We start from the raw sequence: 25,014 nt of genomic DNA, 5'->3' as shown, positions 1-25,014 counted from the left end.
CTAGGCCGGACAAAAGGACCTTTGGACGAGTAGAAGACTCTCCACGAGACCATCGTCACAACTATCGAGGGGGTTTTCTATGTATTTATTGCTTTTACATTCGATTTCATTGATTGTAATTAGCTCCATGGAGAGCTAAACCCCCTAGTGGGTACTTGGATTGTGAACCCTAGGATGTATTCGTTTCATTGAACCTTGTTATTATGCTTTCATTAATTGATGTTTTTATTGAGTTCCAATCTTGAATGCATTGATTGTATGAATACTCCCTTAGAGTGACACTAGGGTTGAGAGTTCTTGTTGGTAACCCTTGTGAGTGAGCGACACACCCCGAGAGTTAGACAAAGCTAGATTGGAGAGGGTTGAGAGGGTGAGTCGTAAGATAGCGAAGCATCCCCTTTGCCCTCCGGTGTGATTTATTCTGCCTCCAATTCCTCGAGTTCTTTGCGATCATAGTAGAGTGAATGGGCTAAGGGATGACCTTCCGCTGGGGCTTAGTTACTAGTACAATGGAGTGAAGCGTTGAAGTGATTTTAGCATCTAGGGCTTAATTGTGGCTAGGGACTTTCCGCCTGGACCAAAGGGTTAGGTCTATATTTAGGAAGAGATTTATCACTTGGAATCCCTAGAGTTCATTGCAACTCTATGCGAGTGCGAGGTGTTGAGATTGTTCGATTTCTCCTCTGGGATATGTATAGAGTTAGGCATAGTTGACCTTAGATTTGGGACAATGTATGTAAGGATTTCCATGACTCACCATTGCATTGATTAGGAAGCATAATAGAGATTTCTTGCACTTGAAGCGATTATCCTAGGTGAAGCATTATCCGAGTACCCCATCTTTATCGATTGCCTTACCCTCTTCTTACTTTTGCTCTTTCACACCTATCACAATTGATCTTCCATATAGCTAAGAATCAAATTAAGTATTTTCACTCCCTACTCCCTGTGGATTCGACCCCACTCACCCTGGATTATTACTTCAACAAGCCCGTGCACTTGCGGGATATAAGCAAGGGGAACTTGTCAGGTACAAAACTCAGTGCAGTTTGATGGTTTAGCTGATGAGGATCCACATGCTCACCTATCTCGGTTCCTTCAAATTTGCTCAACCTTCAAAATCAACTCAGTTTCTGACAATGCAATCAGATTGAGACTATTTCCTTTCAGTTTAAGAGGAGCAGCGTATAGATGGCTTACTTCCTTGGCTCCCAGATCAATCACTACATGGAAGGAAATGGTGGAGAAGTTCCTTGCATGATATTTCCCTCCAAGCAAGATAGCTAGGTTGAGACAGGAGATTTTCGCATTTAGACAGGGTGATTCTGAGACATCTTTGAAGCCCGTGAGAGGTTTAAGGACCTTCTGAGGAAGTGCCCGCACCATGGCTTCTCTTCTTGGATGAGGGTGCAGATGATGTGTAATGGATTAAATTATCAAACTCACCAGCTCTTTGATGCTACAACAGGTGGTTCTTTGAGCAACAAGTACCTTGAAGATGCTGAAAAGATCATTTAAGATATGGTAAACAATGAGTGCTATTGGAGCACACGACAGAAGGCACTAAGGGCAGCGGGCATTTATGAAGTGACTGATAATACCGCACTAGCTGCGAAGGTTAATGCACTGACGAAGAGTGTCACGGATAACAATACATTAGCTACAAAGATTGAAGCTTTGACACAGAGATTTGATCAATTCATGTTGGGATCTAGTTCGAATCCTAAGGCAGTTATGTCATGTGAAACTTGTGGTACTGGGTATGCAACATCACAATTCCCTATCTTTGTTGTCCCCTCAACACTAGTGGAGACAGTAGACTATGTTGGTAGAGGACCAAGGGGACCAGAAAATCAATATGGTAATACCTATAACTCGGGGTGGAGGAACCATCCAAACCTATCCTGGAATCAAGGCTAATCACAACATAGGCCTCCACCACCCCAAGGATGTCATTATCAAGCTCCTCCACAACAAGAGAAGAAGTACACCACTAAGGACATCTTGGGTAAGTTCATGATAAACATAGAGGCGAAGTTTGTGAATGTGGACAAAAGACTTGATAAATTTAGCACAGTGTTAAGAATGTCCAAGCTTCTATTCAGTCTCTCGAGAACCAAGTTTGACAGCTTTCTAGGCACACTCTAAATGCTCTTATGTAGTTTGCCAAGTAACACTGAAAGCAACCCGAGTGAACCTTTGAAAGCTATGATAAGTGCTTGTGTGATAAGAATGCGAAGTGTTCTTTCCTTATGATGAGCATTACTTTTATCAGGGTTTAACACTAATATGTGTGTATTTATGTTACTTTCATGCATATAGGGTTGTGAAGCCGAATCTTAGAGAAAGATGCCAATGTAGATCGTAGTGCACCATTTGGAGGAAATCTTGAGAAGGTTCAAATGCGAAGGCATAAGTCGGGTTCAAGATGCTAGAATGTATGCTAAACTCCTTGTATTCAAGCTAGCAACATGATTTGGAGGGGCACAAAGGCAGTCACATTCTAAGTATTTTGGCTTGTGTATGTGTAATAAGATCTCCACCAACGCGGCCGTTCATTGAAGAAGCAAAGCAATCTACGACGTAAACAAGTGCCTGCCATTACCTCGAGGAAAGCATAGTTTCGGTAGTGTTTCGGACCGCTACTGCAGCAGGGAGCTGTAGCAAATACTGTAGCAGGTACTGTTTATAGCCGGCCGAAGAAGGAGTTTACCAGAGAAGCCACAAGGGCGTGTGAAAATTCCACACGCCCGTGTGTTAATTCCACAAGCCCGTGTGGAATATCCACAGGGGTGTGTGGATTCCCGATTCCAGACTTTTAAAAGCCGATTTCATTTCTGATTTCAGTATTCTTTTCTCCATCTTTCCCCCAACTTGAGAGAGGGCTGCGGCTAGGGTTTCGAGAGGTATTGGATAGGGATTGGGAGAGGTTCTACGTCTCCGACATCTCTCTCTGTTTGGAAGAAGGTTAGTAGGAGAGCTTTCGTCAGTACCGATCCGGCGAGGTGTATCCTAGGCCGGACAAAAGGACCTTTGGACGAGTAGAAGACTCTCCACGAGACCATCGTCACAACTATCGAGGGGGTTTTCTATGTATTTATTGCTTTTACATTCGATTTCATTGATTGTAATTAGCTCCATGGAGAGCTAAACCCCCTAGTGGGTACTTGGATTGTGAACCCTAGGATGTATTCGTTTCATTGAACCTTGTTATTATGCTTTCATTAATTGATGTTTTTATTGAGTTCCAATCTTGAATGCATTGATTGTATGAATACTCCCTTAGAGTGACACTAGGGTTGAGAGTTCTTGTTGGTAACCCTTGTGAGTGAGCGACACACCCCGAGAGTTAGACAAAGCTAGATTGGAGAGGGTTGAGAGGGTGAGTCGTAAGATAGCGAAGCATCCCCTTTGCCCTCCGGTGTGATTTATTCTGCCTCCAATTCCTCGAGTTCTTTGCGATCATAGTAGAGTGAATGGGCTAAGGGATGACCTTCCGCTGGGGCTTAGTTACTAGTACAATGGAGTGAAGCGTTGAAGTGATTTTAGCATCTAGGGCTTAATTGTGGCTAGGGACTTTCCGCCTGGACCAAAGGGTTAGGTCTATATTTAGGAAGAGATTTATCACTTGGAATCCCTAGAGTTCATTGCAACTCTATGCGAGTGCGAGGTGTTGAGATTGTTCGATTTCTCCTCTGGGATATGTATAGAGTTAGGCATAGTTGACCTTAGATTTGGGACAATGTATGTAAGGATTTCCATGACTCACCATTGCATTGATTAGGAAGCATAATAGAGATTTCTTGCACTTGAAGCGATTATCCTAGGTGAAGCATTATCCGAGTACCCCATCTTTATCGATTGCCTTACCCTCTTCTTACTTTTGCTCTTTCACACCTATCACAATTGATCTTCCATATAGCTAAGAATCAAATTAAGTATTTTCACTCCCTACTCCCTGTGGATTCGACCCCACTCACCCGGGATTATTACTTCAACAAGCCCGTGCACTTGCGGGATATAAGCAAGGGGAACTTGTCAGGTACAAAACTCAGTGCAGTTTGATGGTTTAGCTGATGAGGATCCACATGCTCACCTATCTCGGTTCCTTCAAATTTGCTCAACCTTCAAAATCAACTCAGTTTCTGACAATGCAATCAGATTGAGACTATTTCCTTTCAGTTTAAGAGGAGCAGCGTATAGATGGCTTACTTCCTTGGCTCCCAGATCAATCACTACATGGAAGGAAATGGTGGAGAAGTTCCTTGCATGATATTTCCCTCCAAGCAAGATAGCTAGGTTGAGACAGGAGATTTTCGCATTTAGACAGGGTGATTCTGAGACATCTTTGAAGCCCGTGAGAGGTTTAAGGACCTTCTGAGGAAGTGCCCGCACCATGGCTTCTCTTCTTGGATGAGGGTGCAGATGATGTGTAATGGATTAAATTATCAAACTCACCAGCTCTTTGATGCTACAACAGGTGGTTCTTTGAGCAACAAGTACCTTGAAGATGCTGAAAAGATCATTTAAGATATGGTAAACAATGAGTGCTATTGGAGCACACGACAGAAGGCACTAAGGGCAGCGGGCATTTATGAAGTGACTGATAATACCGCACTAGCTGCGAAGGTTAATGCACTGACGAAGAGTGTCACGGATAACAATACATTAGCTACAAAGATTGAAGCTTTGACACAGAGATTTGATCAATTCATGTTGGGATCTAGTTCGAATCCTAAGGCAGTTATGTCATGTGAAACTTGTGGTACTGGGTATGCAACATCACAATTCCCTATCTTTGTTGTCCCCTCAACACTAGTGGAGACAGTAGACTATGTTGGTAGAGGACCAAGGGGACCAGAAAATCAATATGGTAATACCTATAACTCGGGGTGGAGGAACCATCCAAACCTATCCTGGAATCAAGGCTAATCACAACATAGGCCTCCACCACCCCAAGGATGTCATTATCAAGCTCCTCCACAACAAGAGAAGAAGTACACCACTAAGGACATCTTGGGTAAGTTCATGATAAACATAGAGGCGAAGTTTGTGAATGTGGACAAAAGACTTGATAAATTTAGCACAGTGTTAAGAATGTCCAAGCTTCTATTCAGTCTCTCGAGAACCAAGTTTGACAGCTTTCTAGGCACACTCTAAATGCTCTTATGTAGTTTGCCAAGTAACACTGAAAGCAACCCGAGTGAACCTTTGAAAGCTATGATAAGTGCTTGTGTGATAAGAATGCGAAGTGTTCTTTCCTTATGATGAGCATTACTTTTATCAGGGTTTAACACTAATATGTGTGTATTTATGTTACTTTCATGCATATAGGGTTGTGAAGCCGAATCTTAGAGAAAGATGCCAATGTAGATCGTGAGTGCACCATTTGGAGGAAATCTTGAGAAGGTTCAAATGCGAAGGCATAAGTCGGGTTCAAGATGCTAGGATGTATGCTAAACTCCTTGTATTCAAGCTAGCAACATGATTTGGAGGGGCACAAAGGCAGTCACATTCTAAGTATTTTGGCTTGTGTATGTGTAATAAGATCTCCACCAACGCGGCCGTTCATTGAAGAAGCAAAGCAATCTACGACGTAAACAAGTGCCTGCTATTACCTCGAGGAAAGCATAGTTTCGGTAGTGTTTCGGACCGCTACTGCAGCAGGGAGCTGTAGCAAATACTGTAGCAGGTACTGTTCATAGCCGGCCGAAGAAGGAGTTTACCAGAGAAGCCACAAGGGCGTGTGAAAATTCCACACGCCCGTGTGTTAATTCCACAAGCCCGTGTGGAATATCCACAGGGGTGTGTGGATTCCCGATTCCAGACTTTTAAAAGCCGATTTCATTTCTGATTTCAGTATTCTTTTCTCCATCTTTCCCCCAACTTGAGAGAGGGCTGCGGCTAGGGTTTCGAGAGGTATTGGATAGGGATTGGGAGAGGTTCTACGTCTCCGACATCTCTCTCTGTTTGGAAGAAGGTTAGTAGGAGAGCTTTCGTCAGTACCGATCCGGCGAGGTGTATCCTAGGCCGGACAAAAGGACCTTTGGACGAGTAGAAGACTCTCCACGAGACCATCGTCACAACTATCGAGGGGGTTTTCTATGTATTTATTGCTTTTACATTCGATTTCATTGATTGTAATTAGCTCCATGGAGAGCTAAACCCCCCTAGTGGGTACTTGGATTGTGAACCCTAGGATGTATTCGTTTCATTGAACCTTGTTATTATGCTTTCATTAATTGATGTTTTTATTGAGTTCCAATCTTGAATGCATTGATTGTATGAATACTCCCTTAGAGTGACACTAGGGTTGAGAGTTCTTGTTGGTAACCCTTGTGAGTGAGCGACACACCCCGAGAGTTAGACAAAGCTAGATTGGAGAGGGTTGAGAGGGTGAGTCGTAAGATAGCGAAGCATCCCCTTTGCCCTCCGGTGTGATTTATTCTGCCTCCAATTCCTCGAGTTCTTTGCGATCATAGTAGAGTGAATGGGCTAAGGGATGACCTTCCGCTGGGGCTTAGTTACTAGTACAATGGAGTGAAGCGTTGAAGTGATTTTAGCATCTAGGGCTTAATTGTGGCTAGGGACTTTCCGCCTGGACCAAAGGGTTAGGTCTACATATAGGAAAAGGATTTATCACTTGGAATCCCTAGAACTCATTGCAATTCTATACGAGTGCGAGGTTGAGAGATTGCTCAATTTCTCCTCCGGGATATGTATAGGGTTAGGCATGGTTGACCTTAGATTTCGGACCATATTAAAGGATCTCCATGACTCATTTATGCATTAGTTAGGAAGAACAATAGAGGGTTTTTGCACTTGAAACAATTGTCCTAGGCGGATCAATATCCGAGTACCCCATTTATATCGATTGTCTTACCTCTCCTTTACTTGTGCTTTCTCTTTTGTCTCTTTTACCTTTTCTTGCATTACATATTGTCACACAAATCACTATTCATATTTCACTTAGTTAAGAAACAATTTAAGTATTTTTACTCCCTACTCCCGTTGGATATGATACCCACTCACCTGGGATTTTATTACTTTGATAAACCCGTGCTTTTGCGGGACATGCGCAAGGGGCGTTGTCAAGCTATTACATTAAGAAATTCGAAACATTTAGAGGCAAGGGCCAAGGAGGGCCCAAGTGCCTCAAATGAGGGGTTACCCGCTCAGGAAGACCTTAACCCGATTGGGAATGTGAGTAAAAAAGATGAGAAGAAACATGATAAAGCTTGTCCTCTACCTCTAATTCAAAATGGGCCATATTATAAACCTGTAGTGCCATACCCATCAAGGCTCAAACAAGACAAGGAAGATGCTCAATTCAAAAAATTCCTTAACATCTTCAAGCAACTTCACATAAATATACCCCTGGTCGAAGCTCTCTCATAGATGCCCAAGTATGCTAAATTCATGAAAGACCTCCTTACCAACAAGAGGAAATTAGAAGACTTGGAGACTGTGACTCTATTAGGGAGTTGTTCTACTATGATCCAAAAGAAACTGCCAAAGAAACTCACTAATCCTAGCAACTTCATTATCCCTTGTGTGATTGGGGCAAGGGATGCAAGAGAATGCTCTAGCTGATTCAAGGGCTAGTATAAATGTGATGCCTTACAAATTGTTCTTTAAGCTAGGGTTAGAAGAACTGAGGCCCACATGAATGACCCTATAGTTGGCAGACTGCTCTGTGAGGGAACCTTGAGGGGTAGTTGAAGATGTGCTTGTTAAAGTAAATAAACCCATTATTCTAGTGGACTTCGTGATACTAGATGTGGATGACGATGTAAAAGTCCCGTTAATCCTCGAGCGTCCTTTTCTCAACACTTCAAGAGCTTTGATTGATGTAAAAGGGGGGAAGATGACACTAAGAGTTGGGGAAGAACAAGTGATTTTCACCCTCCCCGAAGTGATGAAATATACACTTGATCATGATGATACTTTATATTTCACTAAAAATACTGATTTAATCATTTCTGATTGTGTGTAGGAGATATTGGCTCTAAATCCCTTAGACTAGTACTTGGAAGATATTTAAGCCAAGGAAGTTGAAGAAAAGGTCCCATCTCCTCCACCAACATCACAGGTAACTCGAGTGGAAGTTGATTCCCCACCTCATGGCAAGAAGAAGAAAGCTTTGAAGAGAATGTGGAGGAAAGCAAATGAAAGATTAAAAAGGGCATGAATGTCTCCATGATGCTACCTAATGAAGTAGACCATTTATACTTCGAGAGCCAAGGTAAGTTCCAAATTTTTTCATGTCTCTCGATGAATTTTCTGGGTAGCAACACTTCACTAAAGAATGGAGTTAACTCTCTCCCATTTATCCAACCATGAGCATGAGGTAACACACGTCAAGCTAACGACGTTAAACAAGTGCTTCTTGGGAGGCAACCCAAGCTTTTAAATTCAATACACTCTCATTTTCATATTCTTTGAGTGTTTAGTTGTTCATGTTCTTTAATTAATATGCATACTTTAGTCGTAATGTCTCACGTTTTTCTTAACTCTTCATGCATGTTGTTGTGATGCCTTTGAGTTGTTTAATGTCTAGATGTCTTGAGATTGAGTTCTTGAATGTTTATGTGCTAAATTCTGATTTGTTTTCATTGTTTTTGTGGTCTTTAGGAGGTTAAGTTGAAGTAAAACTGGAAAACACCCATTTTATGACTGTGAATTCGCCCTTAAGTGAGACAGAGAAGCCTGCAAGCTTGCCCGTGAGTTATTCAAAAGAAGCTCATGGACTTGCTTGTGACCACAAGCTTTGTCGCAAGGAAGGCCGAGCCACCTTACGGGCAAGTTTGCGCCCGCAAGATTGCCTGCAAGCTTGGCCGAGTGAGGCCCTTAAGTGGGTCTTCACTCCCTTCTTTCACTATTCATTTATCTTCCTCTCTTCTCTCTTCCATTTCTCTTTGATTTCTCCACCAAATCCCCTTATTTTTTTTTGCTTTAAATCACTCTCATCCTCCTCTAAACTAATTTTGTGAAGAAATCTTGAAGATTAAACACTCTTTTGGCCGGTTTGTACAATTGAATCTATCCACATACTCTAGGCCAAAGGTGAGCTTCTTCATCACTATCTCCTTGGGCTTTTAATGGTTTTGTGGGGTTGATTCTTTGGGATTTTGGTTCTTCTTGGATGGTAAAACATTGGTGGAATGATTCTCAATGGTTGTAAATTTTCTTGGCTACTTTTACAAGCAAAATTGTCGCAAAATTTATTCGGGCTTACTGTAGCACTGGCCATTTTTCACTAATTTTTCATTCTTTTGAGTTTAATTTTCTTGTAACTTGGTTTAATGGTGTCTTCTTGGTCTTGTAGACATGTGGGTTAAGAAATTTGCTTCCAAGCGCACATGGAGGGATCGTTCCCTTCCCGCCAATGAGCCAAGGTTTAAGAACGAAAATCACAAGACCGATTTGCACTTTTGTCTCGAATAGGGTTTGGTGCCGTCCGGAAGATCGATTTGGACGTGTTGAAGACTTTGGAATTGGATGGTATCATCTTGGAGCTTATTTTTCATGAAGGGTGGGATAGATTGTTCTCCATTGAAGAGCCCACCTACAAAGAACTCACCTTAGGAGTGTTGAGGAAAGTTGAAGTTGCAAAGCAATGTTCGTTCACCCACCAAGCGAGTTCCATCTCTTTTCGTGCATTTGGGAAGAAACATCAGGTTTCCCAAGATCAATTGGGTGTTCTTTTGGGACTCTATATGGAGGCATACACACGCACACCCGAGTTCAAAGCCCTACCTCAAGACTTCCCATATCCCGTGACAAGTGAGATATATTGGACTTCCATTGCAACTAGCTCAAGGACAAGGAAGGCATCCTAATTGTTGAACCCTGTTCATCACTATATTCATGCATTATTAACTAGAGGCATCGAGGGTTGACTGGACTCGACTGGGGTGGTGTGACGCGCCAACTTATTGATGTTTTATAGCATTCTTGAGCGCTACCCTCTCCACATAGGCATCTTGTCATGGAGGTCTTAGCACATTAGGGGCAGTTCATTCGCCTTGGAGCTGTCTTTGTCGGCCCATATATTACACGGATGATCAGAGGCATGGGTCTTATTGAGCACACCCAAGGCATGGCAGTCGTCGGTGTGTTTGTCCCGCTCAGGATGCAAAATCTTGCATGCATTGACATAGTCGAGAGAAGATAAGTATTTGTGTGTAAGTTTTATAAAGTATACTTTTCCTACATTGAGCATCACTTTTATCAGATTTTATGGCTCATTCATGTGCATTTGTGTTCTTTTCTGCATTTAGGGTTATGGAGATAAGGTTGGAAGAAAGGAAGCGAAAATGGATCATGGACGCAATTGTTGAGGAAACTCTTGGACCAAACAAGGATCACGGCACAAGTTGTGCTCATACACATGTGGGTTTGTGCCAACCTCCAAAATGTTCAAATGAATACACAAAATGGAGGGGCGTAAAGGCAGTCACACTCATATGTTTTGACTTGTGCACCATTGTCAAGAGCTTCGTCAATGTGTTTGAAAGCAAGACGCGACGTTATCTACCGCATGGTTATGCGCCCAACTTGGCGGCCTCAATGAAGAAAATGAATTCGGGAGTACTTTAGCAAAAGTACTCTAACAGTTTATTGTAGCAAATCACTGTAACAAAATTATTATAGCAATTACTGTTTACAGCGCGCAGGAAATCGAAGCCTGGAAATCCACACAGCCGTGTGGAATTTCCACATGAGCGTGTGGATGCTCGATTTCAGCCCTATAAATACCGCTTTAAGAGTTTGATTGGGGATCTTCTTCCAATCTTTTGCATATCTTTTTGGGAGAGCGCAGCTAGGGTGTGGAGATATTTTTGTGGGGATTTAGGAGCGGTTCTACGGCATTCTACATCGATTTCTTTTGGAGGAGAGCTATTTAGGTAGCTTTTGTCGGCATTGATTCGGCGAGGTGTGCCCTAGGCTTGACGAAGGAGTCTTTGGAGAAGACAAGGTGGCTTTTGAAGACCATTGACACGAACAACAAGGGGTTATCTCTATGGATTACTTGGACTTATCTTTGATTTTATCTTTGACTTTGTATTGCTCCATGGAGAGCTAAACCCCTAGTGGGTGCTTGAACTTATAAACCCTAGGATGATTTTGTTTCATTGACTTCTATTATTTTTTCCTTTAATTGATGCTTTAATTGAGTTTCTATATTGCATGATTATTGTTGTGATTTTCTCTTAGAGTGACACTAGGGTTGAGAATCCATTTAGGTAATCCTTTGCAGCGGTGATGATAAACGCCTAAATGTATGTATTTTATATGTATTAATCGTGTATTATTTGTGAACATGTTAACGAATTGATGCCCGTTTTATGTCTAAATTGGTTATTTCGGTGTTGCAGATCTTAAATGAGTCAAACGATGCTCAAAAATGTAAATCGGATGAATTCGACATAAAAAACGGCATTTTTGGGGTCCCGGCACTGTAGCGGCACTGTAGCGGTTCTGTAGCAGGTCATTGTTCTTGCTGCGGGCATTTGGCTGGGAGTTTCACGGGCTCCATGCGCCCGCATGGATGCCCGTGAGGTTTGCTGGAAATTCTCAAGTCTCGGTACTGTAGCAAAAACACTGTAGCATAAATACTGTAGTAAATTACTGTAGCTGAGTACTGTAGCACCGACATGTTTTCTGGGCATTTGGCTGTGAGCTTCACGGGCTCCATGCGCCCGCATGGAGCCCGCATGGACTGACGGGATTTAAATAGAACATGATTTTCTAGGGCAAAGGGGAGAGCTTTTTGGGGGAGTTTTTCTCTTGGGCCTCTAGGGCCGCCGCCCCACTCTTCCCACCCGGGCGATCTCATCGCTAAGGCTTCACCAAGAGGGAGACAAACTTTGAAGGAGAAGATAGGGAGAAGATCCTAGGCATCAAAAAGTATCATTTGAGGGGAGATCTCTTCAAATCTTCAAGATCTTCACCATCTAAGGGGATCTAAAGCTAGAGTGAGTAGTTCTTACTTCTTTTTCTTCTTTATTTGTTCCTTGGATTTGTATGAGTGGTCCTCTTTCATGAGGCACTAACTTATTTGTGATTTGGATATGATGAACTCTAGGGTTGATTGTTTGTAATTTGGATGATCATCTTTATTGATGTATTGTTGGATGTTGTATTTCTTTTTATGGAAACTTGTAGTTTGTGGTTCAAGTCTTGTGTACTTTGATGTGTTGATTTGCATGAGAACTCAGTATTTCAACTTCTAGGTTGTACTTGGTTGCGTGACCATCGCCCTTGTACTAGACACACTTGGCTTGAAGGGATCCATGTACAAATACACCGTGACCATCGGGTATTTTTGTACCCCTCCAAAGAATTAGGGTTGGACCTAGTTTGAGTATTGACCCCGATTAGAGATTTCCCCGAGTGTAATGCAATCATACGAGGATTTGGGCGGAAGCGATTCTCGACCCAATACTTGTATGGGATTAGGGGTTCAATTGTCGTGACCATCGGGTTGAGCTAATTTAGGATTCTCTTGGCCCAACTACCATCTCGCATTTCATCCTAAATTCAGGACCTAATGACAACCCTAGGGGGATTCGTTGTCCAAATCACTCCCCTTCACTCGCTTGATTCTCCCTTGAGTTCAGTATGTGTGTAGTAGTACCCTCGGATTTCATTGTAGTTAATTCTTTCTCTTTTTATAATTACTATTCATCTTTCGGAGTGTTAGGCTAGGAAATAGACGAAAGGGAAGTAATAGTAGCCCTTGGGCCCTGGGGAATACGACCCTCTCGTGCTCGCGACGAGAGGTATTACTTGACGACTCCGTGCACTTGCGGATCGCTCATCAAGTTTTTGGCGCCGTTGCCGGGGAACACAAGGAATACTAGGAAAACCTGTAGTCTATTGCTCTAGTCATTTATCTTTGTTGTTGTAAATATCTATCTTTGTAAATATTTATTTTTGTTTCTTTTTATCTTTTCTTTGATAGCTTACTATTGTTAGTTTTATTCTTTTTTTATTACACAGTGCCATGGACTTCAAGAAAAAAATTATTAGCGGCCAAAATGTATGCGCTTGAAAAATGAGATGGAAGAATTAAGTGCCATGAGAGCACACTCGAGCGATCCGCCATGGATTTTCAAGAAAGATTATTGGCCGCTAAAATGTTTGCACTTGAAAAGCAAATGGAAGAATTGGATGCCAAGAGAGCAAGCCTTAGCAATCAGTACACTGATGTTTATAATCCATATTGGGGAGGACACCCGCATTCTTCGGCACATCATCATACTCAACAATGGGAGTACCCTCACCGTGGATTGCTACAAGAACCCTCCCTCAAGATTCGTGGCATTATCATCCTCCAGCTTGTTCATACTAAGCCACTTAATGAATGGGGATTCAATACGCAAGATGTGTTCGCAAGATTCATGATGCAAACCGATGCTCGAATTTAAAGCCATGAATACTACAATTTCTAATGTCGGATTATCTTTTTGAAGATTTGGTGAACAAGATAGGAGAGTCTTCCAAAGAATTGAGCAAATTGCCACCATCTATTGAAGCCCCTATCTCGAGAATGGCACAAGGAATAAAGAGGATAATAGTAAAATTGAGGGGAAACCAATATTGAGGTGTTGGAGGTTGAAGAAGCAAATGATGTATCATTAATACCTTTTGAGCAAATGATAGAAGTTCCACCTCAATGGGGAATTGAAGAAGAAAAAGGGGAGGATGACATCATGGCCATAGAAACATGTGAGGAAGTAGAAGAAACTCCATCGACCACATTTGAAGATACTACTTGCCCTCAACATTGATTTTTTTCCATCTACCCATCAATTTTTAGTCAAGTGCAAAAACAAAATTCGGAATTGTATTCGAAGATGTGGGTACTAAGCTAAGATCATCGTTGAACCCACCAATGCCGAGCTTGGACAATTCCCCAACCAAAGATTTTTTTCCTTGGCGGCCCAAGCAAACTTTATGGGCCATTGAAGTTTATCAAACCATGGTTGAGAAAAAAATTGTGGATAGGATGTTGAAGCCCTCAATTAATCCACCTATGCAAGGCTTGACAAGTTCTCAACCAAACTTGTTCCCTTTGGAGACCCAAACAATGGTTATGGGTAGTTCAAGGCAATTTGACAATGGTCGAGGAAGAAAAATTCGGGTAGGAGGTTGAAGCCATCCAAGGACCCGCCCATGCCAAGCTTGAACAATTCTCGACTCGAACCTTTTTTTCCATGGAAGCCCAAGCAACTTTGTGGTGGCATACTCGAAAGGAATTTTTTTGTCGGGACCAAAGAAGAAGCGGGAGGAGGTTCAAACCATCTAAGGATCCGCCCTAAGCTTAAATTGCACAACTCCCCGCCCAAGCTTTTTTTCCTTGGAGGCCAAAAAGGTAACTTGTGCTTGGCCTTCAACTTGACACCATCCCGGAAGGTACAATTTATTTTTTTCTTGGTAGTTCCTATGCCAATTCTAGCCGGGTGAATACACCGCCTTCAAGCCTCCCTAAGGTAAGATAAAGGTACGCCGAGCTAATGACGTTAAACAAGCGCTTCTTGGGAGGCAAACCCAAGTTTCAAATCCTTTGTTTTTTTCCATTTTTTTCATATTCTAGTTTCTTGTTGAGTTTAATTAGTTGTGTTTATTGTTGTGTTATGTCTCGTATGTTTGTTTGTTTGAATGGTCCGTGCTTATCTTATATTTGTGAGTCTTATCTAGTGGATGAGCGTTGTTTGATTGTGTTTCAATGCATGTTTTTCGTGTTGTAGATGTTGTAAACTAGTTTTTGTTCTAAGTTACATGGGAGCCATGCCAAAATTTTTATTTTTACAGGTCCATACGGGCTGTATACGGCCCGTATGGACCATTTTTTTCTGCTTCCCCTGGGGGCCTCACGGGTGAGATGCGCCCGTGAGGCAGCCCGTGAGGCTTACAGCCTCATGGGCTAGAGAAGGACAGAAATCCTCACGGGTTCCATGCGCCCGCATGGAGCCCGAGATGGCTTGTGGGCTGAAATTTCCAGCCTTTATGTAGCCACCTTTCTCTCCCTTGTTCTCACTCGCTTTTTTTCATCCGCTTTTCTTTCATTCTTTCACCATTTTTTTCTTCATTTTTTTCTTCCTCTTCACTCCTCTCCTACCTCTTCCAACTTAGATCTTGTGGATTGATTGAAGTTTTACCATCTATTTCACCGATCTTCATCAATTCAAGCTTTGAAGCCCTAGTTTTTGTTTTGGAGCAACCTTGCCTCTTCTTCTTGATTGTGCATGCATATCTTACTTTAAACCATGAGGAATGTGGTATGGTTGTTTGATCCATAATTTATTTAAATTTTTATCCATGGTTTGTAAATTTTTGGGTTTCAAAATCTGGGGAAATTCTTGCCAAATTTCAATATGTGCTACAGTAACTTTTGAATGTTGCTTATCTTGAATTTGTTTGACACTTGTAGCATCCTTGAAAACCCCTAGAAACACTTGCACTAGAGAGATTTAGACATCATGATCTTAATTGAACAAAGAACTTGCATGGACTTTTGTTTTCATAGCTTTTTAGAGTTTTTGTTTGTGTGTGCTCCCTACATATTCCTTGGTGAGATGAACTATTCTTTTTTTTGACATGTGCAGGACTATCAGGATATGAGCTTCATTCTCACCACCCTTCAAGAATTCATTCTACCCCTTGTTCATGCATGCATTGCACAATCTTCATTAAACAAATGGGGCAGTCTCTTTACCCTTCCCTTTCATGCTTTATTTAATTATTATGAATTCTACACCATGTTCTACTGATTAGTGTACATTGAGGGCAATGTACGATTCTAGGTGTGGGGATGGGTTATTTGCATGCTTACTTCACCAGTGATAGCTATGATTTATTGTTAGGAACCTCCTGGCTTGAATGAATAATAATAATGAGTTGTAAGGTTATTTGTGCTATAAGGAAGTCATGTTTTTCTTTCTAGTGCTTTCTTCATAGCTTTGACACAGTGTTTCTACCTTGTCTACCCCCGCTAACCCAATCGCTTTGATTTAAAGTGTTAGAATGGTAAATTCATCCCTCAATGGTATTTTTAAGAGCTTTTTGGTTCTTTTTGTTCATTTTGCTTTTATCCCTAAGTGAAGTTTTTGCATGAAGGTGCTCAGGAGACATGTATATACTTGTTATCTTAGAAAGCAAAAAGAGAAAAATTTGAAAAATGAAAAATGAGTCTATGTCAAGATTCCTCCGCTAATTTGGCATGAATGCGCCTATGTAGACCTGTAATCAAGTAGGTTGGGTGGCTCTTGTGCCTAATCAAGATGTGCATCCTTCCGAAAGATTATAAAATATTTTTGTGCAGCCCTACGTTAGCCGGACTCGAAAAAGAAAAAAAAGAAAAAAAAGAAAAAAAAGAGAAGTATTTGTTCTCCTGGACTCAATCATGCATTCACTTAGATACTAAAGTGTTGAATGTGGACCGAAGGACTCTTGACCTACTATTGAGGGTGTCTTTAACATTTTTTTAACACCGGTAGTCATTGAACGTGGTGTGAATGGGGAGAGCGAGGGATGAAGCATACACACACTCACGGGAAAGCACTCTAAAGGAATCATGACTATCTCTATCGAGTCGGTTATTGTACAACTCATTTTTCTTGAATTCATTTCAACTCGTGCTCGTGGGGGTTCTTCACTATTTGAGCTTGAGGTCGTACATTTAGCCGTTTATCATTTTGCCCTTATTCTTTCATGTGTGTTTGCTTGGGGACAAGCAAACGCTTAGGTGTGGGGATATTTGATAAACGCCTAAATGTATGTATTTTATATGTATTAATCGTGTATTATTTGTGAACATGTTAACGAATTGATGCCCGTTTTATGTCTAAATTGGTTATTTCGGTGTTGCAGATCTTAAATGAGTCAAACGATGCTCAAAAATGTAAATCGGATGAATTCGACATAAAAAACGGCATTTTTGGGGTCCCAGACCGTAGCGGCATCGTAGCGGTCTCAGAAAGCGTGTCATTGTTCTTGCCGCGGGCATTTGGTCGGGAGTTTCACCGGGCTCCATGCGCCCGCATGGATGCCCGTGAGGTTTGCTGGAAATTCTCAAGTCTCGTGCATCGTAGCAAAAAAACATCGTAGATAAATATCGAGAAATCCGTAGCTGAGCATCGTAGCACCGACATGTTTTTCCGGGCATTTGGTCGTGAGCTTTCACGGGCTCCATGCGCCCGCATGGAGCCCGCATGGACCGACGGGATTTAAATAGAACATGATTTTTCTAGGGCAAAAGGGAGAGCTTTTTGGGGAGTTTTTTTCTCTTGGGCCTCTAGGGCCGCCGCCCCACTCTTCCCACCGGGCGATCTCATCGCGCAAGGCTTCACCAAGAGGGAGACAAACTTTGAAGGAGAAGATAGGGAGAAGATCCTAGGCATCAAAAAGTATCATTTGAGGGGAGATCTCTTCAAATCTTCAAGATCTTCACCATCTAAGGGGATCTAAAGCTAGAGTGAGTAGTTCTTACTTCTTTTTCTTCTTTATTTGTTCCTTGGATTTGTATGAGTGGTCCTCTTTCATGAGGCACTAACTTATTTGTGATTTGGATATGATGAACTCTAGGGTTGATTGTTTGTAATTTGGATGATCATCTTTATTGATGTATTGTTGGATGTTGTATTTCTTTTTATGGAAACTTGTAGTTTGTGGTTCAAGTCTTGTGTACTTTGATGTGTTGATTTGCATGAGAACTCAGATTTCAACTTCTAGGTTGTACTTGGTTGCGTGACCATCGCCCTTGTACTAGACACACTTGGCTTGAAGGGATCCATGTACAAATACACCGTGACCATCGGGTATTTTTGTACCCCTCCGAAAGAATTAGGGTTGGACCTAGTTTGAGTATTGACCCCGATTAGAGATTTCCCGAGTGTAATGCAATCATACGAGGATTTGGGCGAAGCGATTCTCGACCCAATACTTGTATGGGATTAGGGTTCAATTGCCGTGACCATCGGGTTGAGCTAATTTAGGATTCTCTTGGCCCAACTACCATCTCGCATTTCATCCCTAAATTCAGGACCTAATGACAACCCTAGGGGGATTCGTTGTCCAAATCACTCCCTTCACTCGCTTTGATTCTCCCTTGAGTTCGTATTGTGTGTAGTAGTACCCCGGATTTCATTGTAGTTAATTCTTTCTCTTTTTATAATTACTATTCATCTTTCGGAGTGTTAGGCTAGGAAATAGACGAAAGGGAAGTAATAGTAGCTCCTTGGGCCCAGGGAATACGACCCTCTCGTGCTCGCACGAGAGGTATTACTTGACGACTCCGTGCACTTGCGGATCGCTCATCAGGTGACAACTTCATTAGGGTTAGACTTAGCAAGGTTGAAGAAAATTGAGAGGGTGGGATGAGAGGTAGCGAAACACCCCCTTTCCCCTCCGACATGATTTATCCTACCTCCGTGTTCTGAGAATTCTTTGCGATCATGATAGAGTGAAGTGGTAAGTGACGAACTCCACTAGGGCTTAGTTGTGCGAGCAACAGAGTAAAGTGTCAAGTAATCCTTAGTGCTGGGGCTTAATCGTGATTAGGGGTCTTTCGCCTGGACCAAAGGGTTAGATCTAGGTTAAGTAATAGGATTTATCACTTGGAATCCTAGAGCTTCAAGCAGTCCCACACAGTGTGAGGTGTCGAGAGTATCCCTTTCCACTTGGGCATACTGTAGAGGGCTAGTCACAATTGACCTTAGGTTTGGGACCGTGTGTCTTTGGATCTCCACAACTCATTAAACTTCAATTGGGAGACATATTACTAGTCTTGCATTTAAAACATTTGTCCTAGGGTGAGCATTGTCCGGGTACCTCATTTTACCATTGATTGTTCTCTTTGACTACTCTGGTTTGCTCTCTTTTCTCTTTTATTTTTCTTTGCATTAATATCTTGAATCAAATCACAAATTGGTTTTCACCCTAGCTAAATAGCAATTCTTCTTGTTTCTAAGCATCTATTCCCTGTGGATTCGACTACTCGCTCACCGGGTACTTTATTACTTCGACGACCGTGCACTTGTTGTCCTCACACACAAGGGGCATATCAAGTTTTTAGTGCCATTGCCGGGAATAGGCATTTTGGAAGCATTTGCACTTTCCAATTTTAACTATTCATCACTTGTTCTATTTCACACTTTCTTATTCTTCCATCATTCTGATTTGTTTTTCTTTCTTTGGTTGCAGCTCCAAGTTATGACCCGAGGCAACCTTTTGACAATAGTTGAAGGTGATCCAGAAATTGGAAGGAGAACTCATATATGGGGAAAGAAACCTGTACAAGAATAGTTAGATCAAGCCCAGGTAGAAGTTAAAGGGTCTGATAATATGGCTAAACAACATAAACAGTAGAGAGCTTTCTCAGATTATACAAGACCCGCAGTTCCTGGCACGCAGTCTATCATTATTAGGCCATCAATCATAGCTCAGAGTTTTGAGCTCAAGCTATGCTTCATCCAGATGTTACAGTAGTTTGCACAGTTTAATGGTTTAGCTGATGAGGATCCGAACAACCACATCGAGAATTTCTTGGAAGTGTGCGACATGCTCAAGATTAATGGGATCATGGATGATGCCATTAAATTGAGGGCCTTCCTATTTTCCTTGAAAGGGAGAGCAGTAAAACCCTAGAAGAAGGCTGACAGCTTATTGAATAAATTGCTATGACCAGTTATCAGTGGAATACACGTATCCTTGTAAGAAGTTAGACAACCTAACTTCTACTTGATTGGCAGCAGTGATGAACTGCACTAGGTGTGTGGAAGGACATGCTTCATGTAATTGCCCGATTGCTATTGGTGGTACAACTTCAGTGGAACAAGTGGATTTTGTAGGCAATGCAATGAAAGGTCAAGGAAACCCATATAGCAATACCAACAATTCGGGGTGGAGGAATTACCTAAACCTTTCTTGGAGTAATCAGGGGCAACAGAAGACTACGGTACTACCAGGTTTCCAACAACAACAACAAGCTCCGAATATGGATAACAGAGATTCAGGGTTGAAGAACCGGATGACCGATTTGGAGAAGGCTTTGACCAAGATTATTCAATCTTCAGACACAAGATTTCAGTTGGTTGAAGACACACTTCGCAATCACACCGCATCCTTGCATAATTTGGAGAACCAAGTGGGTCTAATTGTGAAATCACTCTCAGAAAGACCACAAGGGAGTCTGCCTAGTAACATAGAGACAAATCCAAGAGAACATGTAAAGGCGATCACTTTGAGAAGTTATCGTAAAGTTAAGAGTAAGTTCCCTACTTCAAAGATGATGGTCAAGTCACCCAAAAAAGTGGAGGTTAAGGAAAGAGCTAAAGAGAAGGAGATGCCACCCCACCTTACAAGCTAAGAATTTCTTACCCTTCAAGGGTGAAAAATGACCAAAATGATGAGCAATACAAGAAGTTTTTAGGTCTATTCAAGCAGTTGTACATCAATATCCCATTTGTAGAGGCATTGTCTCAAATACCTCTCTATGCAAATTTCTTAAAGACCTCTTGACCAACAAGAGGAAGTTGGAGGAGAGTGCATCTATGATCTTAGATGCTTCATGCTCGGCAGTGTTGCAAAAGAATATGCCGAACAAGAAGAAAGACCCTGGAAGCTTCATCATTCCATGCAACATTGGCAATTTGGGTGAAGAGAAGACATTGGCAGATTCAGGGGCTAGCATCAATATCATGCCTTATACATTCTTTCAGAAGCAAGGTTTGGGAGAACCTAGATCCACTCGGATGACACTTCAACTAGCTGATCGATCAGTTAGACATCCGAGGGGTATCATTGAGGATGTACTTGTGAAAGTTGACAAGTATATCTTTCCTGTAGACTTTGTGGTGTTAGATGTTAATAAGGATGTCGAGGTTCCATTGATACTTGGGAGGTCATTCTTGCGCACTTCCAAAGCTCTCATTGACATTGACGGTGGGGAATTGACACTAAGAGTTGGAGATGACAAGTTGACATATCTTCTCACCGAAGCCAAGGGACATTCTCTTGATTTTGATGATACTTGGTATTTCCTTAACACCACTGATGAGTTAATTGATGCCTATGTGCAGGAAATGTTGTGTCCAGACCCATTGGAGGGGTGGGTAGATCAAGAAGTGAAGAATGAAGAAAATTTATCACTTGGTCTAGAGGATAAGGTGGAACCTAATCCGGTAGTCATGAAGAGAATGATCCAAAAGCTCAAGAGGATAAGGAGATGTCACAAGAAATGCCCCCAATGTTAGTGGGGATAAGCATTCACGTGGTAAGGGTGACAAACCCTTGTGTGATAACAAACTCAATCACTCCCACTCTAACTTGCAAAAATTGTGTGCATCATGCTTTGAAGTTGTAGAAAAGAGGGCAACTTTTCTTTATGAAACCCCGTGAGTTAAGTGCAGGTACGTCAAGCTTAGTGATGTTAAAGAAGTGCTTCTTGAGAGGTAACCCAAGTCTTTACTGTTTTTCTAGGTCTTAGTTTAATTTTTGCATGAATAAAGGCTTTAGTGTTGGTGTCTAGATTTTTATATGCTATTGTTGTGTTTTTCTTGTGGATCGTTGGTGCTTTACTTTGCTTTATTGTGATTGGCAAAGTTTTAGGTCATTTGAGTGTGTTTTCATGTTTGTTTTTGTTAGATTCTCATTGTATACATAGAATCTGTATAGTGTATTGGTATTGCAGACTTATTCTGTAGAGTCTGCAAATTTTTCTAAGCAATTCAGAGAAGACACACGAGCGTGTGGAATTTCCATACAGATGTGTGTTTACGTTCAGAGCTCAACTTCTCCATCCCAAGAAGACACAATAGCGTGTGAATGCCCTTGTGAGCGAACTTGCGACGGCCAGACGCCCGTGTGGAATTTCCACAAGGCGTGTGGATCTCTGTAGAGAAAATTTTCTATCCCGAGAGCACACAGGGGCGTGTGGCTGCCCCTGTGAGCCCCCTTGTAAATTTCCACACGCCCATGTGGAATTTCCTTAGGGGCGTGTGGAACACTTAGAAATTTTTTTTCGGGAGAACAGAGAAGGCACAGGGGCGTGTGAGTGTCCCTGTGGGTCGGGCACACGGGCGTGGGTAATTTCCACACACCGGTCCGGTGTGGATGCATTCAGACGCCAAAATGGCCATCCCGAGAGCACACAAGGGCGTGTGGATGTCCCTATGAAGCTCCCCTGTGGAGGCACACGGGCGTGAGTAATTTTCATACGCCCGTGTGGATGTGCATGATAAGTGCTTGTGTATTAGTAATACGGAGTATTCTTTTCTTACATTGACCATTACTTTTCTCAGATTTTATCGCTTATGAATGTATATTTGTATTCTTTTGTGCATGAAGGGTTGTGGAGACAAGTGTGGGAAAAAAGGAACCAAAAGTATATCGTAGATGCAATTTTTTATGAAATCTTGGATTGAACAAATGTGAAGACCCAAGTTGTCCTCAAAGACATGTGAGTGTGTGCCAACCTCCATTGTGCTCCAGCGAACATACAAATTGGAGGGGCACAAAGGCAGAAACACTCATGTGTTCAAACTTGTTCAATGTGAGCAAGATATTCGTCAATGTGGTTTGTATTGAAGACGCAACGCGGTCGACCGCATGGATGTGTGCCCATTCATGTGGCCTCGATGAAAAGTGTGGATTCAGGAGTATTTTGGCAAAGTACTATAGCAATTTGCTACAGTAGCTTACTGTAACAAATTACTATAACAAAATTATTGTAGCAGTTATTGTTCACAAATCGCAGAAAACATATTCCAAGAAATTCACACGGGCGTGTGGAATGCCTGTGTGGATGCCCGATTCCAGCCCTATAAAAGCCGTGATTTCAGACATTTTAAGAAATGCTTTTCTCATCTTTTCCCCATCTTTGAAGGCGCTCGCGGCTAGAGTTTGGAGAGGTTTTGGCTAGGTCTTTGGAGTGGTTATACGACCTTCGACACAGCGTTCCTTCGGAAGATAGTTATTGGGGGAGCTTCTATCACCATCGATTCGGCGAGGTGTGCCCTAGGCTTGACGAGGGAACCCTTGGAGAAGACGAGGTAACTCCACAACACCATCGATACGGACTACAAGGGGGTTTTGCCCTAATGGGTGCTTGGTCTTGTAAACCCTAAGATGATTTTGTTTTATTGATCTTACATTATGTTTTTTTTAATTGATGTTTTTAATTGAATTCCAACCTTAAATGCTTGTTGAATTGGTTTTCCCTTAGAGTGACATTAGGGTTAAGAATCTATCTTGGTAATCCTTGTGGATGAGTGAGACACCATGAGGGTTAGACAAAGCTAGGTTGGAGAAAGTCAAGAGGGTGAGTCGAGAGGTAGTGGAACGTCCCCTTTTCCCTTTCAATGTGATTTATCCTACTTCCATGTTCCAAGAGTTCTTTGCGTTCATAATAGAGTGAAGTGCTAAGAGACAAACTCCACTGGGGCTTAGTTGCACAAGCAACATAGTAAAGCGTTGAAGTAATCCTTAGTGCTGGGGCATAATTGTGACTAGGGGCCTTCGCTTAGACTAAAGGGTTAGATCTATATTAGGGAATAGGGTTTATCACTTGGAGTTCCCGGAGCTTTATGCAACTCCACACAGTGTGAGGCGTTGAGAATATCCCTTTCCGCCGGGCATAGTATGAGGGTTAGTCACTGTTAACCGTAGGTTTGGGACCTTGTGTCTTACGATTTCCACAACTCATTAAACATCAATTTAGTAGAAATAATGAGGAGTTTTGCACTCGAAACAATAGTCCTAGGGCGAGTAATGTCCGAGTGCCCCATTTTCTATGCATTGCCTCTCCTTATTCCTATTGCGCCTCTTTTTTCTTTGCTTTATTTTTATTTGCATTGATATTGTTCACACCACTCTTGAATCATATTCACTATAGGTAAATAGCAATTATTGTGCTTCTGAGCACTATTCTCTATAGATATAACTACCCACTCACCAGGGTAGTTTATTACTTCAACAACCGGTGCACTTGTGGTGCACATACGCAAAGGGTGTGTAAGTGCAGAACGCGAAGGGCGTGACTTTTCTTTTAAATTTATTCATGCCTTTTCATTTCAAAACACTCTCACACCTAAAGAACGCATCCTCTCCCTCTTCCCGACCTTCTAGTCTATTTAAGGGGCTTTAGGGTTGTTTCCTGATCGTATTCAAGGTTTTCGATTCATATTTCATCGGAAAGCTTTTTCTTCTTCCTTTTTCTTCACCAATCTTTTATTCTTTTGCTCATTTTGGTCGATTTCACATGGATTTCATGTTTAAATTGTTGGTGAATACTTTTAGAATGGATTTAGAAGATTTTTGATGTATTTTGAGGTTTTTGGGAGAGTCGGCCGCGCTGTTGTCGCGCCCCAAAGATCCACACGAGCGTGTGGAATTTCCACATGACCGTGTGGATTTTTGCAGAATTGTGTTTTAAGTTTAATTTAATCAATTTCTTTTCAATTTTTTGGAGGAATGGCTCCCTGGTCAAAGAAATTAGCTGTCAAATATCGTTGTGAGCCCTCACCGGAGCACCTGAAGTTTGCTATTCCCGAACATCAAGTTCGGTTTGAGTGTTTGTCGAAGCTCAATTTTGGCCAGTCGCACTTTCCGGACTTGAGCGCTTTGAGAGAGATACCTTTGGGCAATGAGATGGCCCAGGAGGTGGATGAGCTATTTCTGGTGAGTAGTTAGCAACGTCTACTTTCATTCAGAGAGCCGGTTATCCGTATGTTGACACTAGAGGTGCTAGCATCATTTGAGTTTGATAGATCTTATAGTAGTTTTACAAGCATCGATGTCATCCAATTCTGTGCTTTTGGACAGTACCATAGCATGAGCGTAACGCAGTTTGCTGTCAAACTAGGTTTATATGCTGACTATATTGACACTGAGGAATATGAGTAGTTACCGACTTATTATCCTGGCAGTTTGACTCCTTAGGGCGCCTACAAGATGATGTGTGAAAAGGGACAGTATGAGCCTAGGGTTTCCAAGGCTACATGCCTT

The 25,014-nt window shown here is 42.0% G+C and overlaps 1 protein-coding gene and 2 non-coding genes across 3 annotated transcripts in view; all 3 read right to left on the bottom strand.

Annotated features, from left to right (window-relative positions):
* Nucleotides 1-25,014, bottom strand: part of LOC120250157 (histone acetyltransferase GCN5-like) — a 50,363-nt gene that overhangs the window by 11,988 nt on the left and 13,361 nt on the right. The window lies entirely within an intron of this gene.
* Nucleotides 1,286-1,391, bottom strand: LOC120257717. The gene has a single exon (XR_005535806.1). It is a non-coding gene; the product is annotated as a small nucleolar RNA R71 (small nucleolar RNA).
* On the bottom strand, nt 4,298-4,403 carry LOC120257716. Its single transcript, XR_005535805.1, has one exon. It is a non-coding gene; the product is annotated as a small nucleolar RNA R71 (small nucleolar RNA).

This window comes from Dioscorea cayenensis, chromosome 3, assembly GCF_009730915.1.
Source record: "Dioscorea cayenensis subsp. rotundata cultivar TDr96_F1 chromosome 3, TDr96_F1_v2_PseudoChromosome.rev07_lg8_w22 25.fasta, whole genome shotgun sequence".
Taxonomy (NCBI): domain Eukaryota; kingdom Viridiplantae; phylum Streptophyta; class Magnoliopsida; order Dioscoreales; family Dioscoreaceae; genus Dioscorea; species Dioscorea cayenensis.
This window is presented reverse-complemented; position numbering and strand designations above follow the sequence as displayed.